This window comes from Anopheles funestus (genome assembly GCF_943734845.2).
Source record: "Anopheles funestus chromosome X unlocalized genomic scaffold, idAnoFuneDA-416_04 X_unloc_130, whole genome shotgun sequence".
NCBI classification, from domain to species: Eukaryota; Metazoa; Arthropoda; class Insecta; order Diptera; family Culicidae; genus Anopheles; species Anopheles funestus.
This window is the reverse complement of record NW_026045073.1, coordinates 12,501-30,000: the sequence shown is the minus strand read 5'-3', so window position 1 is coordinate 30,000 and position 17,500 is coordinate 12,501. Positions and strand designations below refer to the sequence as shown.

At 47.3% G+C, this 17,500-nt stretch overlaps 1 long non-coding RNA gene and 1 other non-coding gene across 2 annotated transcripts; one reads left to right on the top strand and one right to left on the bottom strand.

Moving 5' to 3' along the window:
• Positions 1 to 359: 359 nt before the first annotated feature.
• Positions 360 to 518, bottom strand: LOC125772875 (5.8S ribosomal RNA). Its single transcript, XR_007419721.1, has one exon. It is a non-coding gene; the product is annotated as a 5.8S ribosomal RNA (ribosomal RNA).
• A 14,967-nt stretch (positions 519 to 15,485) lies between these two features.
• On the top strand, positions 15,486 to 16,555 carry LOC125772870 (uncharacterized). The gene is made up of 3 exons (XR_007419717.1): positions 15,486 to 15,589; positions 15,658 to 15,793; positions 15,862 to 16,555. It is a non-coding gene; the product is annotated as an uncharacterized LOC125772870 (long non-coding RNA).
• The last annotated feature ends 945 nt before the right edge of the window (positions 16,556 to 17,500 follow it).

Genomic DNA, 17,500 nt, shown 5'->3' with positions numbered 1-17,500 from the left:
CCCTTTGACGTTTTCCCCCAAGCACGTTGATCCAGTATTACGACGGATACGGTCAACGAATTCTTGGACATCAAAGAGGTTTTCGATTGAATTTCCCCATGTTTCACAACGTACTCTTAGCGGTATCCTACGATACGTCTCACTCTATTTGTGTGTGTGCGCGTTTACGTGCGTGCGATTTATGCGGTTCACCCCTTTACTTTCAGCGCCCTGCGGTCCCAACAAAGGTCCCGAGCACGCCATTATGCACAGTGTGGAAGCGTGTTTCCCCCACGACACTAGACGGGCTGCTCGCCATAGTGTTCTATTGTGGCACGCTCCACCCTGAAGTTTGGTTTGTTGTATATCAAGGAATTGATAGGCACTCAAGAAGTGTGTGCATCGGCCGGGTTTAATCGTCCGACGCGCAATATGCGTTCAACTTATCGGTGTTCATGTGTCCTGCAGTTCACATTGTGACGCGCATTTAGCTGCGGTCTTCATCGATCCATGAGCCGAGTGATCCCCTGCCTAGGGTTTTATAGTAAGGTTCCCAATGTAACACAATCCCGGTGGTACGTCCAAAGACTAACTTTCTGACTAAGTTGTCTTTATTACCCAATAGTCCCAGGCCTTGTGACTTGTGGCTCATGTCTACGCCCATGGCCACCATTCGCTAAGATAGTTTTGAAGTCACTTTGAAGGCCCAGGAACAACTCTCTTAGCACATCGGTTAACCTGGCGCCGCAGTCAACTCATGTGCTTGGATCGGATCGAGCTATTGAGTATTGGGCCTGCATACTCGCTCATCCGTATCCTTTGCGTACCGCCCCATGGCCCTTGTATGTCTGCACCACAGTTCCTGTTCGTTCCGTGCCTATGGCCGGATACGTATTGCACATCGGTTAACCTGACGCCGCAGTCAACTCATGTGCTTGGATCGGATCGAGCTATTGAGTATTGGGCCTGCATACTCGCTCATCCGTATCCTTTGCGTACCGCCCCATGGCCCTTGTATGTCTGCACCACAGTTCCTGTTCGTTCCGTGCCTATGGCCGGATACGTATTGCACATCGGTATACCTGTCGCTACTCAGGCAACTCGTGTGCGTGGATTGGATCGAGAACATGGTGTGTGCCCCATGTTATAATTGATAGTCCATATCCACTTTATAGGTTAAAGTCATAAGTTGTGATTGCACAACCATTCTTCATAAGAGTTTAATCACTCTTCAACTAACTTTCGTTCTGGTGTCTTGGTATCAAATCGCGTAAGACACAAGATTCTACTGGCCAAATAGAATCTAGCACATTGGTTAACCTGGCGCCGCAGTCAACTCATGTGCTTGGATCGGATCGAGCTATTGAGTATTGGGCCTGCATACTCGCTCATCCGTATCCTTTGCGTACCGCCCCATGGCCCCGTCCTTAGAGTTAATGACTAGTAGGCTTAACTCTTTGTATGTCTGCACCACAGTTCCCGTTCGTTCCGTGCCGTGGCCGGATACGTATTGCACATCGGTATACCTGTCGCTACTCAGGCAACTCGTGTGCGTGGATTGGATCGAGCTCATGGGGTGTGTAGAGATTCCATGTTATAATTGCAAGTCCATATCCACTTTATAGGTTAAAGTCATAAGTTGTGATTGCACAACCATACTTCATAAGAGTTTAATAACTCTTCAACTAACTTTCGTTCTGGTGTCTTGGTATCAAATCGCATAAGACACAAGATTCTACTGGCCAAATAGAATCTAGCACATTGGTTAACCTGGCGCCGCAGTCAACTCATGTGCTTGGATCGGATCGAGCTATTGAGTATTGGGCCTGCATACTCGCTCATCCGTATCCTTTGCGTACCGCCCCATGGCCCCGTCCTTAGAGTTAATGACTAATAGGCTTAACTCTTTGTATGTCTGCACCACAGTTCCCGTTCGTTCCGTGCCGTGGCCGGATACGTATTGCACAACAGTAGATACCATCACCTGACGTATCTAACACACCACTATTGTAACTCGTCGTCGAAGGACCTTTCAAGTGCCTGATGGCCAGGGGAGCTCTTACACGGCACGGAGACACAGTGATGCTCGCCCATCACAGTGTACAACGATCGAGTTTGCTTAAGTGTCTGGGTACCTACACACCAGACACAATGCAATGGCCACGGATCCACACAAGGCACATCACATGCAGAAAGCTTCACCAGATTATGACACATACCACACTCTTGTAACTCGTCGTCGAAGGGGCGTTCAAAGTGCCTTACGGCTAGGGGAGATCTAGCACGGCACGGAGACACAGTGATGGTTGCCCATCAAAGTGTACAACGATCGAGTTTGCTTTCCGCGCAAGCGTTCTAAGTGTCTGGGTACCTACACACCAGACACAATGCAATGGCCACGGATCCACACAAGGCACATCACATGCAGAAAGCTTCACCAGATTCTGACACATACCACACTCTTGTAACTCGTCGTCGAAGGGGCGTTCAAAGTGCCTTACGGCTAGGGGGGATCTAGCACGGCACGGAGACACAGTGATGGTCACCCATCAAAGTGTACAACGAACGAGTTGGCTTTCAACAAATTCTGACACATAGCAAGCGAGCGACCGAGCTACACCGAAGGCAGCCCATGGTTGGTCACTCGCGGACGATCATCAGTAATGATCCTTCCGCAGGTTCACCTACGGAAACCTTGTTACGACTTTTACTTCCTCTAAATCATCAAGTTCGGTCAACTTCAGCCATGCCAGCTGCAGCTCACGAAGGAACCGCGGAAGGTAAGCCTCCAGAAACCTCACTAAATAATCCATCGGTAGTAGCGACGGGCGGTGTGTACAAAGGGGCAGGGACGTAATCAGCACTAGCTAATGACTAGTGCTTACTAGAAATTCCAGGTTCATGGGGACCGTTGCAGTCCCCAATCCCGACTAGATGGGCATTTTAGTGATTTCCCGTTCCTCTCGGAATGGGGGCGCCTATTGGCGAGAACACGCTGCGACCCACATTGTAGCACGCGTGCAGCCCAGAACATCTAAGGGCATCACGGACCTGTTATCGCTCATTCTCAGCTTGCTAAACACAAGTTGTCCCGCTAAGCAGGGCAAACGTAGCCGACGACCGCCCGTGAAGGCGCCGCCCGGCTGTAACGTCAGGTGCGCCCGGAGGCGCACTGCTGACAGCGTTCTAGTTAGCATGTTTGAGTCACGTTCGTTATCGGAATTAACCAGACAAATCATTCCACGAACTAAGAACGGCCATGCACCACTACCCTTAAATTTGAGAAAGAGCTATCAATCTGTCTTACCTCGATAAGTTTGGACCTGGTAAATTTTCCCGTGTTGAGTCAAATTAAGCCGCAAGCTCCACTTCTTGTGGTGCCCTTCCGTCAATTCCTTTAAGTTTCAACTTTGCAACCATACTTCCCCCGGAACCCGATTTTGGTTTCCCGGAAGCGACTGAGAGCACCGAATAGGGGTAGCGTCTCCCAATTGCTAATTGGCATCGTTTACGGTTTAGAACTAGGGCGGTATCTAATCGCCTTCGATCCTCTAACTTTCGTTCTTGATTAAAGAAAGCATCCATGGCAAACGCTTTCGCTTCAGTTGGTCCTACGACGGTCTACGAATTTCACCTCTCGCGCCGTAATACCAATGCCCCCAACTACTTCTGTTAATCATTACCTCTAGGTTTCTGACAAACCAACGAAATCGTATAAACCGAGGTCATATTCCATTATTCCATGCAAGATTATTCCTCGGCCAACGCCAACCCCACGGGGGGGGCCGGACGCTTTGTCTTAGCCTGCTTTGAGCACTCTAATTTGTTCAAGGTAAATGTGAGGATCTTGAGCACCATGAGGAGCCCGTGCCGGAGTTTAACCGGTAGCACGGTACTCGTTCACAGAGTAACGCCCAAGTACACCATTGTGAGTCGCAGCCGTGAGCGCGCGCACGAACGGCCCCGGCGTGTAACCGGGCGCCCGTGGCGGTCACGTGTCTGGACGGGCATATCAACTTCGAACGTTTTAACCGCAACAACTTTAATATACGCTAGTGGAGCTGAATTACCGCGGCTGCTGGCACCAGACCCACTTGATCCTTGTTGAAGGATTTATACTCAACTCATTCCAATTATGGACCATCGTTAGAGAGGTCCATATTGTTATTTCTCGTCACTACCTCCCCGTACTGGGATTGGGTAATTTACGCGCCTGCTGCCTTCCTTGGATGTGGTAGCCATTTCTCAGGCTCCCTCTCCGGAATCGAACCCTGATTCCCCGTTACCCGTCGCAACCATGGTAGTCCTCTACACTACCATCAATAGTTGATAGGGCAGACATTTGAAAGATCTGTCGTCAGTCGACAAGCGACCATACGATCTGCGTCCTTATCCAGACTTCAACTCAAGCCGCCCGGAGGCGATTGGTTTAACTAATAAGTGCACCAGTTCAGCTACCCGCGAGGGCAACAGTCCCGGCATGTTGCATGTATTAGCTCTGGATTTTCCACAGTTATCCAAGTAACTAGTGGTAGGATGATCTTGTGAATTATAGCTGTTATACTGAGCCTTATGCGGTTTCACATTCATTTATGTTTGTACTTAGACATGCATGGCTTAACCTTTGAGACAAGCGTATATTACTGGTAGGATCAACCAGAATTCGTTCCACTACAGACACACACTCGCTTAGTGGGAAATAAATTTCCACACAACTCTCTCTCTCTAGAACCATATGGAATGGCTCTTTGGTGTTGGGTAAGGCACCAATTTGTTGGGGTGTAACGGTCACCACCAACTTTAAGTTTGTTAGGGCACAACGGAAACCACTAACTAAACTTTAGGAAACTAAATTTCCTCACACATTATCTCTCACCATATTAGCACTAGGTGCTATCCACGATTGTACAACGTTTCAACTCTTGAATCGACCGTAGGGCCGCGGAATTGCTTCCGGGCCCCTATTCTCGCTATTAATTGTTCATCTCTTTCAATACATCGAGTTCGTTCCATTGGGTAGTTCGCATGGCGAACGTTTTGATGCAGCCCCCTGGGGGACCACGGCACTTTACACCGGGTATGGTGTATGCGCAACCTACAGATAACAATAAACCCCTTATGCGTGTGTAAACCGATGTTGGGCTGCTCAACATCTTTCATGGTTACATCACTTGCACCAGAACCCACGGTGCCGATTTGGTAATATGTTGTACATTTACTCTCAAGATGTACGCTTCGGCCCCTTATTCAGGGGCTCAAGCTATTACCAGCAAGAACAATCCTCATCCAGACTTGAACTCGAAACACCTGGAGGCGAACGGTTTAACTAATAAGTGCACCAGTCTTGAATCCATGCGTCGGTGGAAACAATGCCGGCGTGTTGCATGTATTAGCTCTGAACTTAGCGAGTGATTGCCTTGCAGCTGTCATACTGAGCGTAGAGCGTGATTATCGCTCACTTGAACCATGTTGAATGGCTCTTTGGTGTAGGGTAAGGCACCAATTTGTTGGGGCACAACGAAACCACCAACTTAAGACTTGCTTATAGGCATTTCAACGTTTTCAACTCTTAAATCGACCGTGTTTCATTATCATCTCTTCTTCTTATTAAATGCATCGAGTTCGTTCCATTGGGTAGTTCGCGTGGCGAACGGTTTGATGCAGCCCCCCGGGGGGGACCACGGCACTTTACACCGGGCATGGTGTATGCGCAACCTACAGATCACCAATATATTTGTGATCGATAATGCACACTTCTTACACGACTGACCAGTCGACAGCGCTGCCTTCCTATTATGCGTGTGTAAACCGATGTTGGGCTGCTCAACATCTTTCACGGTTACATCACTTGCACCCGAACCCATGGTGCCGATTTGGTAATATGTTGTACATGGTCTCAAGATGTACGCTTCGACCCCTTATTCAGGGGCTCAAGCTATTACCAGCAAGATCAATCCTCATCCAGACTTGAACTCGAAACACCCGGAGGCGAACGGTTTAACTAATAAGTGCACCAGTCTTGAATCCATGCGTCGGTGGAAACAATGCCGGCATGTTGCATGTATTAGCTCTGAACATAGCGAGTGATTGCCTTGTAGCTGTCGAACTGAGCGTAGAATGTGATTATCGCTCACTTGAAAGGGTCAAGCCCTTTCGAGTCGTCCGGTTTTTACGCCAGACGACTCGGTTCACCATCTTTCGGGATACAAGTTGACTAAGTGGTACCACTACACTTATCAACTTTCGATTTGGTAATCCTCATCCAGCTTCCTTTCTGGAGGTCCCGAGGATTACCAATTGGGCTGTCATACTGAGCTCATATATTGGAGATCGATAATGCACACTTCTTACACGACTGACCAGTCGACAGCGCTGCCTTCCTATTATGCGTGTGTAAACCGATGTTGGGCTGCTCAACATCTTTCACGGTTACATCACTTGCACCAGAACCCACGGTGCCGATTTGGTAATATGTTGTACATTTACTCAAGATGTACGCTTCGGCCCCTTATTCAGGGGCTCAAGCTATTACCAGCAAGAACAATCCTCATCCAGACTTGAACTCGAAACACCCGGAGGCGAACGGTTTAACTAATAAGTGCACCAGTCTTGAATCCATGCGTCGGTGGAAACAATGCCGGCGTGTTGCATGTATTAGCTCTGAACTTAGCGAGTGATTGCCTTGCAGCTGTCGAACTGAGCGTAGAGCGTGATTATCGCTCACTTGAACCATGTTGAATGGCTCTTTGGTGTAGGGTAAGGCACCAATTTGTTGGGGCACAACGAAACCACCAACTTAAGACTTGCTTATAGGCATTTCAACGTTTTCAACTCTTAAATCGACCGTGTTTCATTATCATCTCTTCTTCTTATTAAATGCATCGAGTTCGTTCCATTGGGTAGTTCGCGTGGCGAACGGTTTGATGCAGCCCCCCGGGGGGGACCACGGCACTTTACACCGGGCATGGTGTATGCGCAACCTACAGATCACCAATATATTTGTGATCGATAATGCACACTTCTTACACGACTGACCAGTCGACAGCGCTGCCTTCCTATTATGCGTGTGTAAACCGATGTTGGGCTGCTCAACATCTTTCACGGTTACATCACTTGCACCCGAACCCATGGTGCCGATTTGGTAATATGTTGTACATGGTCTCAAGATGTACGCTTCGACCCCTTATTCAGGGGCTCAAGCTATTACCAGCAAGATCAATCCTCATCCAGACTTGAACTCGAAACACCCGGAGGCGAACGGTTTAACTAATAAGTGCACCAGTCTTGAATCCATGCGTCGGTGGAAACAATGCCGGCATGTTGCATGTATTAGCTCTGAACATAGCGAGTGATTGCCTTGTAGCTGTCGAACTGAGCGTAGAATGTGATTATCGCTCACTTGAAAGGGTCAAGCCCTTTCGAGTCGTCCGGTTTTTACGCCAGACGACTCGGTTCACCATCTTTCGGGAAGGGACCGTCTCGGTCGCAAGCTGCTCCGGTCCCCAAACAACCTGCGACAAATGATAGGAAATGCCGACATCAATACGTGTTCAGTTTGGTTTATCGCTCATAGGTCTTTTTGACCATCGATCCCTGATTATAACTCTCAATTAAACAGTCAGGAGAGTAAGGCATGCCCATCGATATCTCATCGACAGGCGATACCGCAAGAACGGCCAACGACACATCAGGTGATCGATTATTGCTACGACTTTTGCTTAATCGTTTCCACTCCTTAGAGAAAGAAACCCCCGGGGACCGTCTCGGTCGCAAGCTGCTCCGGTCCCTAAACAACCTGCGACAAATGATAGGAAATGCCGACATCAATATGTGTTCAGTTTGGTTTATCGCTCATTGGTCTGTTTGACCATCGATCCCTGATTAAACTCTCAGTAATCCAGTCGGGAGAGTAAGGCATGCCCATCGATATCTCATCGACAGGCGATACCGCTTGAACGGCCAACGACACATCAGAGGATCGTATCTTGCTACAACTCTTGCTTAATAGTTTCCACTCCTTGGAGAAAGAAACCCCCGGGGACCGTCTCGGCCGCAAGCTGCTCCGGTCCCTAAACAACCTGCGGCATCAAATGATAGGAAAAGCCGACATCAATACGTGTTCAGTTTGGTTTATCGCTCATTGGTCTTGTTTGACCATCGATCCCTGATTAATACTCTCAATTAGAAGGTCGGTAGAGTAAGGCATGCCCATCGATATCTCATCGACAGGCGATACCGCATGAACGGCCAACGACACATCAGAGGATCGTATCTTGCTACAACTCTTGCTTAATAGTTTCCACTCCTTGGAGAAAGAAACCCCCGGGGACCGTCTCGGCCGCAAGTTGCTCCGGTCCCTAAACAACCTGCGGCATCAAATGATAGGAAAAGCCGACATCAATACGTGTTCAGTTTGGTTTATCGCTCATAGGTCTGTTTGACCATCGATCCTAGAATTCAACTTTCGAGTAAGGCATGCCCGTCGATATCTCATCGATAGGCGATACCGGTAGAACGGCCAACGACACACATCTAGGATCGCATTTACTCTTCCTTGGATGGATAACCAATACCCTAGGACCGTTTCATCGCGAGCTGCTCCGGTCCTCAAACAACTCGCGAACCACCGATAGGATGATATTAGGAATGGCCGACTTTCATCCTTTAACTCTCAGTTCTGCTTACCAAAACATAGGTACTTGGACCTTAAAGACCACTATATGTTCCCCGATCGGGGGCAATCGGAACGTCTATCCATCATCAACATCGTTTCACTCATTCCGAACCACCAAATTGGACAGACAGTACCATATTCACCAACCGATTGCTTCAACTTCGCAAACTGTATGGTAAGTTCTACTAATTTCACATCTTACCATCGACTAATAGTGCATAAATCCACTTGGAAATCACTTTTCCTTGGTCCTCGGACCTTCTACGACAACGTCCAACAAATATCCGAAGTCGTTTCCCAACTTAGACCAAGCATTTCGTATCTTTACTTCTAATCGATTTTTTCTCGCATAATTGACGATCAAAATCTAAAAACCACATTTTGAGCCAGAAGCAGTCGTCCGATCGTCCTGGGGGTAGTCTCAATCGATTTAGAAGGGTCCAATTCATAAAGATACATACTCAGTCAAAATCATGCTTCTGGCTCACCTACCCCCTATATAGTAAACGAAAGCGTACAGGCGTGGAAAACGTGCCATTTTTCTCCATCACGGACTTTTTTTTTCTCGTTGCACCGACTCTAGTAAAAAAGTGAAATTTTTTACTAGTTACCAACTTTTGCAAATTATCATCGGATATCACTTTTTATGGTCTATAGTAAGTTCTTATCACGTTTTAGTAGTTTTTGAAAAAAAAATTTTTTTGAACTTTTCAAAATTTTTCAAAACAAAGTTTTTGTAGGCGGTTTTGTGTATGGAGGGTTACTAGTCTCGGGGTCACTGTTTGACCAAAAAACCACTATATATCATTCGAAAGGTAATTTCAAGGGCTACAAAAAATTGTTCTACGGCACCCCCCTCCGACGTCTAGTATTCGAGTTATTGGCCAAAAACCATCACTTGAGCGATTTTTCGTTCAGGGTACCCGACTCTAGTAAAAAAGTGAAATTTTTCTCGATTGACCAAGTGTTGCAAATGACCATCGGATTTCACTTTTTATGGTCTATAGTGAGTTCTGATCACGATTTGGTACTTTTTGAAAAAATTTTTTTGACGCACTTTTCAAAATTTTGCAAAACCAAAACTTTTTAGGCGGTTTTGTGTATGGAGGGTTACTAGTCTCGGGGTCACTGTTTGACCAAAAAACCACTATATATCATTCGAAAGGTAATTTCAAGGGCTACAAAAAATTGTTCTACGGCACCCCCCTCCGACGTCTAGTATTCGAGTTATTGGCCAAAAACCGCAACTATAGCGGTTTTTCGTACAGGGTACCCGACTCTAGTAAAATGATGCGATTTTTACTAGTCTAGGAACTTTTTGGTCAAAAAATCAAGTATATGTCATTCGATAGATAATTTCAAGGGCTACCAAAAATTGTTCCACGACACCCCCCTGCGACGTCTAGTATTCGAGTTATTAGCCAAAAACCGCAACTTAAGCGGTTTTTCGTCCAGGGTACCCGACTCTAGTAAAATGATGCGATTTTTACTAGTCTAGGGAACTTTTTGGCCAAAAATCAAGTATATGTCATTCGATAGATAATTTCAAGGGCTACCAAAAATTGTTCCACGACACCCCCCTCCGACGTCTAGTATTCGAGTTATTAGCCAAAAACCGCAATTATAGCGGTTTTTCGTCCAGGGTACCCGACTCTAGTAAAATGATGCGATTTTTACTAGTCTAGGGAACTTTTTGGCCAAAAATCAAGTATATGTCATTCGATAGATAATTTCAAGGGCTACCAAAAATTGTTCCACGACACCCCCCTGCGACGTCTAGTATTCGAGTTATTAGCCAAAAACCGCAATTATAGCGGTTTTTCGTCCAGGGTACCCGACTCTAGTAAAATGATGCGATTTTTACTAGTCTAGGGAACTTTTTGGCCAAAAATCAAGTATATGTCATTCGATAGATAATTTCAAGGGCTACCAAAAATTGTTCCATGACACCCCCCTGCGACGTCTAGTATTCGAGTTATGGGCCAAAAACCATTCATACTTGAGCATTTTGCTCATTTTGCCTGTACGGGTACCGGGGACTAGTAAAATCAGGCCAATTTTACTAGAGTAGGGGTCCTTTTTGGTCAAAAAAACAACTTTTGCTCGTTCGATAGGGAATCGATAGGGCAACAAAAAATCGTTCTACGACCCCCCCTTCCGATGTCTAGTATTCGAGTTATGGGCCAAAAACAGTTTATAGCTAATTTTTCACTCGATTTTTCACCAAGTATCGCACATTACTCCGGTTCTATACATTGGATCGTCAATCTTTAAGATTTTATGGGTAGTTCCAACTGTTTGCTACATTTCATCCATACATCACCAACCGATTCAATGTCTGTGCTAGAAGTTATTAGAGGAATAAAAAAATTTACCCTTGGCTTTGGACCGTACAATTTTACCCATTTTTGGCCCATATTTGCCCCATAGCTCCGCCGGTATCCAAGATATGGCCACACTTTCTTCTGGCCATGGGTAGATGGCACTTGTGGCTAGATTTCTTCCATGCACCACTAATCGCTACCATGTCTGTGGCCGGAGCTATTCACGAAAGCGCCTTGCGCACTTGGTCGGATTTTTGGTCCACCTGGCACCATTTTTGGCCCATATTTGCCCCATAGCTCCGCCGGTATCCAAGATAGCGCCACACTTTCTTCTGGCCATGGGTAGATGGCACTTGTGGCTAGATTTCTTCCATGCACCACTAATCGCTACCATGTCTGTGGCCGGAGCTATTCGACGAACAACCATCGCATTTACCTAGGTACTTTTTCGGATTTTTGGTCCAACTTGCACCATTTTTGGCCCATATTTGCCCCATAGCTCCGCCGGTATCCAAGATATGGCCACACTTTCTTCTGGCCATGGGTAGATGGCACTTGTGGCTAGATTTCTTCCATGCACCACTAATCGCTACCATGTCTGTGGCCGGAGCTATTCGACGAACAACCATCGCATTTACCTAGGTACTTTTTCGGATTTTTGGTCCAACTTGCACCATTTTTGGCCCATATTTGCCCCATAGCTCCGCCGGTATCCAAGATATGGCCACACTTTCTTCTGGCCATGGCTAGATGGCACTTGTGGCTAGATTTCTTCCATGCACCACTAATCGCTACCATGTCTGTGGCCGGAGCTATTCACGAAAGCGCCTCGCGCACTTGGTCGGATTTTTGGTCCAACTTCACCATTTTTGGCCCATATTTGCCCCATAGCTCCGCCGGTATCCAAGATAGCGCCACACTTTCTTCTGGCCATGGGTAGATGGCACTTGTGGCTAGATTTCTTCCATGCACCACTAATCGCTACCATGTCTGTGGCCGGAGCTATTCACGAAAGCGCCTCGCGCACTTGGTCGGATTTTTGGTCCAACTTGCACCATTTTTGGCCCATATTTGCCCCATAGCTCCGCCGGTATCCAAGATATGGCCACACTTTCTTCTGGCCATGGGTAGATGGCACTTGTGGCTAGATTTCTTCCATGCACCACTAATCGCTACCATGTCTGTGGCCGGAGCTATTCGACGAACAACCATCGCATTTACCTAGGTACTTTTTCGGATTTTTGGTCCAACTTGCACCATTTTTGGCCCATATTTGCCCCATAGCTCCGCCGGTATCCAAGATATGGCCACACTTTCTTCTGGCCATGGGTAGATGGCACTTGTGGCTAGATTTCTTCCATGCACCACTAATCGCTACCATGTCTGTGGCCGGAGCTATTCACGAAAGCGCCTCGCGCACTTGGTCGGATTTTTGGTCCACCTGGCACCATTGTTGGCCCGTATTTGCCCCATAGCTCCGCCGGTATCCAAGATATGGCCACACTTTGTTCTGGCCATGGGTAGATGGCACTTGTGGCTAGATTTCTTCCATGCACCACTAATCGCTACCATGTCTCTGGCCGGAGCTATTCGACGAACAACCATCGCATTTACCTAGGTACTTTTTCGGATTTTTGGTCCAACTTGCACCATTTTTGGCCCATATTTGCCCCATAGCTCCGCCGGTATCCAAGATATGGCCACACTTTCTTCTGGCCATGGGTAGATGGCACTTGTGGCTAGATTTCTTCCATGCACCACTAATCGCTACCATGTCTGTGGCCGGAGCTATTCACGAAAGCGCCTCGCGCACTTGGTCGGATTTTTGGTCCAACTTGCACCATTTTTGGCCCATATTTGCCCCATAGCTCCGCCGGTATCCAAGATATGGCCACACTTTCTTCTGGCCATGGGTAGATGGCACTTGTGGCTAGATTTCTTCCATGCACCACTAATCGCTACCATGTCTGTGGCCGGAGCTATTCGACGAACAACCATCGCATTTACCTAGGTACTTTTTCGGATTTTTGGTCCAACTTGCACCATTTTTGGCCCATATTTGCCCCATAGCTCCGCCGGTATCCAAGATATGGCCACACTTTCTTCTGGCCATGGCTAGATGGCACTTGTGGCTAGATTTCTTCCATGCACCACTAATCGCTACCATGTCTGTGGCCGGAGCTATTCACGAAAGCGCCTCGCGCACTTGGTCGGATTTTTGGTCCAACTTCACCATTTTTGGCCCATATTTGCCCCATAGCTCCGCCGGTATCCAAGATAGCGCCACACTTTCTTCTGGCCATGGGTAGATGGCACTTGTGGCTAGATTTCTTCCATGCACCACTAATCGCTACCATGTCTGTGGCCGGAGCTATTCACGAAAGCGCCTCGCGCACTTGGTCGGATTTTTGGTCCAACTTGCACCATTTTTGGCCCATATTTGCCCCATAGCTCCGCCGGTATCCAAGATATGGCCACACTTTCTTCTGGCCATGGGTAGATGGCACTTGTGGCTAGATTTCTTCCATGCACCACTAATCGCTACCATGTCTGTGGCCGGAGCTATTCGACGAACAACCATCGCATTTACCTAGGTACTTTTTCGGATTTTTGGTCCAACTTGCACCATTTTTGGCCCATATTTGCCCCATAGCTCCGCCGGTATCCAAGATATGGCCACACTTTCTTCTGGCCATGGGTAGATGGCACTTGTGGCTAGATTTCTTCCATGCACCACTAATCGCTACCATGTCTGTGGCCGGAGCTATTCACGAAAGCGCCTCGCGCACTTGGTCGGATTTTTGGTCCACCTGGCACCATTGTTGGCCCGTATTTGCCCCATAGCTCCGCCGGTATCCAAGATATGGCCACACTTTGTTCTGGCCATGGGTAGATGGCACTTGTGGCTAGATTTCTTCCATGCACCACTAATCGCTACCATGTCTCTGGCCGGAGCTATTCGACGAACAACCATCGCATTTACCTAGGTACTTTTTCGGATTTTTGGTCCAACTTGCACCATTTTTGGCCCATATTTGCCCCATAGCTCCGCTGGTATCCAAGATATGGCCACACTTTCTTCTGGCCATGGGTAGATGGCACTTGTGGCTAGATTTCTTCCATGCACCACTAATCGCTACCATGTCTGTGGCCGGAGCTATTCACGAAAGCGCCTCGCGCACTTGGTCGGATTTTTGGTCCAACTTGCACCATTTTTGGCCCATATTTGCCCCATAGCTCCGCCGGTATCCAAGATATGGCCACACTTTCTTCTGGCCATGGGTAGATGGCACTTGTGGCTAGATTTCTTCCATGCACCACTAATCGCTACCATGTCTGTGGCCGGAGCTATTCGACGAACAACCATCGCATTCACCTTCTCGTTGCACTTCTTCGGGAATTTGGTGCAACCAAGTTTTCACTATAACTTGGTCATTTTCCGTCCATCGGACATGCGGTTTTGGGTGTCGATACTTGACACCGCACGCTACAATATGTTCCTCCACGACCATGTGGTCCGATGCTTCCAACAGGAGCTATTCGAGGATTACCGATTTTTCACCATTAAAAATGCTCAATTTTGAACCAACTTTTGCCTATAACTCAGGCTGTATCGATCGGATCTTCAATTTTGAAAAAGTTTTGGATAGGTGGCATCAAATGCTACATTTCGTTCTTCCACGTCAACTTTGTCCGATGTCTAGCAAAAAAGTTATTCGCGAACCAAGTCCAGAACCCATGCAATGGCTGCCCACATTGCATACATCACGGCGGTTAACTCTCGTTACTCTATACCGAGGACTTGGTACATTTTCAGGCATTCGTTGCTACTTCTCGGTTCATGATATTCGTTTACGGTCTTCACTAGGGCATTTGGTGCTCCTTATCGGTTCATGATATTCGTTTACGGTCTTCACTAGGGCATTTGGTGCTCCTTATCGGTTCATGATATTCGTTTACGGTCTTCACTAGGGCATTTGGTGCTCCTTATCGGTTCATGATATTCGTTTACGGTCTTCACTAGGGCATTTGGTGCTCCTTATCGGTTCATGATATTCGTTTACGGTCTTCACTAGGGCATTTGGTGCTCCTTATCGGTTCATGATATTCGTTTACGGTCTTCACTAGGGCATTTGGTGCTCCTTATCGGTTCATGATATTCGTTTACGGTCTTCACTAGGGCATTTGGTGCTCCTTATCGGTTCTTGATATTCGTTTACGGTCTTCACTAGGGCATTTGGTGCTCCTTCTCGGTTCATGATATTCGTTTACGGTCTTCACTAGGGCATTTGGTGCTCCTTCTCGGTTCATGATATTCGTTTACGGTCTTCACTAGGGCATTTGGTACTGGGCTTCCCACTTTCTACTGATCGATCCATACTCACTTGCGTGCACCTAGCCTAGGAAGGTTTCCTATGGCTTCCCATCTTTCTACTGATCGATCCATACTCACTTGCGTGCACCTAGCCTAGGAAGGTTTCCTTGGGCTTCCCATCTTTCTACTGATCGATCCATACTCACTTGCGTGCACCTAGCCTAGGAAGGTTTCCTTGGGCTTCCCATCTTTCTACTGATCGATCCATACTCACTTGCGTGCACCTAGCCTAGGAAGGTTTCCTATGGCTTCCCATCTTTCTACTGATCGATCCATACTCACTTGCGTGCACCTAGCCTAGGAAGGTTTCCTTGGGCTTCCCATCTTTCTACTGATCGATCCATACTCACTTGCGTGCACCTAGCCTAGGAAGGTTTCCTTGGGCTTCCCATCTTTCTACTGATCGATCCATACTCACTTGCGTGCACCTAGCCTAGGAAGGTTTCCTATGGCTTCCCATCTTTCTACTGATCGATCCATACTCACTTGCGTGCACCTAGCCTAGGAAGGTTTCCTTGGGCTTCCCATCTTTCTACTGATCGATCCATACTCACTTGCGTGCACCTAGCCTAGGAAGGTTTCCTTGGGCTTCCCATCTTTCTACTGATCGATCCATACTCACTTGCGTGCACCTAGCCTAGGAAGGTTTCCTATGGCTTCCCATCTTTCTACTGATCGATCCATACTCACTTGCGTGCACCTAGCCTAGGAAGGTTTCCCTTCGGTACCGACTTCCATCTACGCACTCGATATAACCTAGGTACTTGGTACCGATGTTGGTTAACACTCAAGCATTTCTTGCATCCTGCGTGCAAGGTACCAATTTTCACTTCTTAGGTACGTTTATGGGCCCGCATTAATCCAATATCGCTCCGATGGCCTTTCGCATTATTTCATCCGATAGCCCTTGCCAAAAGCTACCAAAAGTTTCTCCACGGCCATGTGCTCCGACGCTTAGTTTAGGAAATATTCGAAAAAATTCAAAATAGGAAGCATTTTCTTATTGGAAAATCACCTTAAATCGATGGCCATTTTTTGGGCAAAAACTTTAACGTCTTCCCGACTTTGCGGGAATTGCGAATTTTAGGCACCCAGAGAAAATCTTTTACTTTAAGGGGGCGGCCGCGAAGTTGCCCAAAGTCTCGGACACAAAAATTCTCAAGTTCCCCACTCTAGTAAATCGCCCTATGAGTATCTCCTGGCCCGCGAGCTCTGCGAGCGGGCCAGCTTCGGCGATTTTTGCCTTTTCGCCTAGGCGGTTCTTCTACGAAATTGGTCCACAGCTTTTGCTCAGAAAGCTAGCATTTGTTGCAACAGTTAGGTGCTTGGTACCACATTTTGGTATCCATTTGGGCATTTGTTGCAACTACTCGGTACTTTGGCCCACATTTCGCTCTACTCGGGCCTCTATGGTGCTACTTGTCGGTACTTTTGGCCAACTTAGGCCAATTGGGTGCAACTTGTGGGTACTCTGTGGGTACTTTAGGGCATATTGTGTCTTTCGGGTGAACCTTCGCGATACTTCATGGGTACTGATGGCCAACTTAGGAACATTCAGTGCAACCTTTGGGCCTAAGGAAATTTGTCCAACTCTTTGGACTTAGAAAATTTTCTGGACTTAGAAAATTTTCTGGACTTGTAAAAATTTTCAAATGTTCAATTTGGCCCACATTTCGCTCTACTCGGGCCTCTATGGTGCTACTTGGCGGTACTTTTGGCCAACTTAGGCCAATTGGGTGCTCTTTGTGGGTACTCTATCGGTACTTTTGGCCAACTTAGGCCAATGGGGTGCTATATGTGGGTGCTCTATCGGTACTTTTGGCCATGTTAGGCCCATTCGGTGCTATTTGTGGGTACTCTATCGGTACTTTTGGCCATGTTAGGCCCATTCGGTGCTATTTGTGGGTACTCTATCAGTACTTTTGGCCAACTTAGGCCAACTCAGTGCTACTTGTGGGTACTCTATCGGTACTTTTGGCCAACTTAGGCCAACGCGGTGCTATTTGTGGGTACTCTATCGGTACTTTTGGCCAACTTAGGCCCATTCGGTGCTACTTGTGGGTACTCTATCGGTACTTTTGGCCAACTTAGGCCAACTCAGTGCTTCTTGTGGGTACTCTATCGGTACTTTTGGCCATGTTAGGCCCA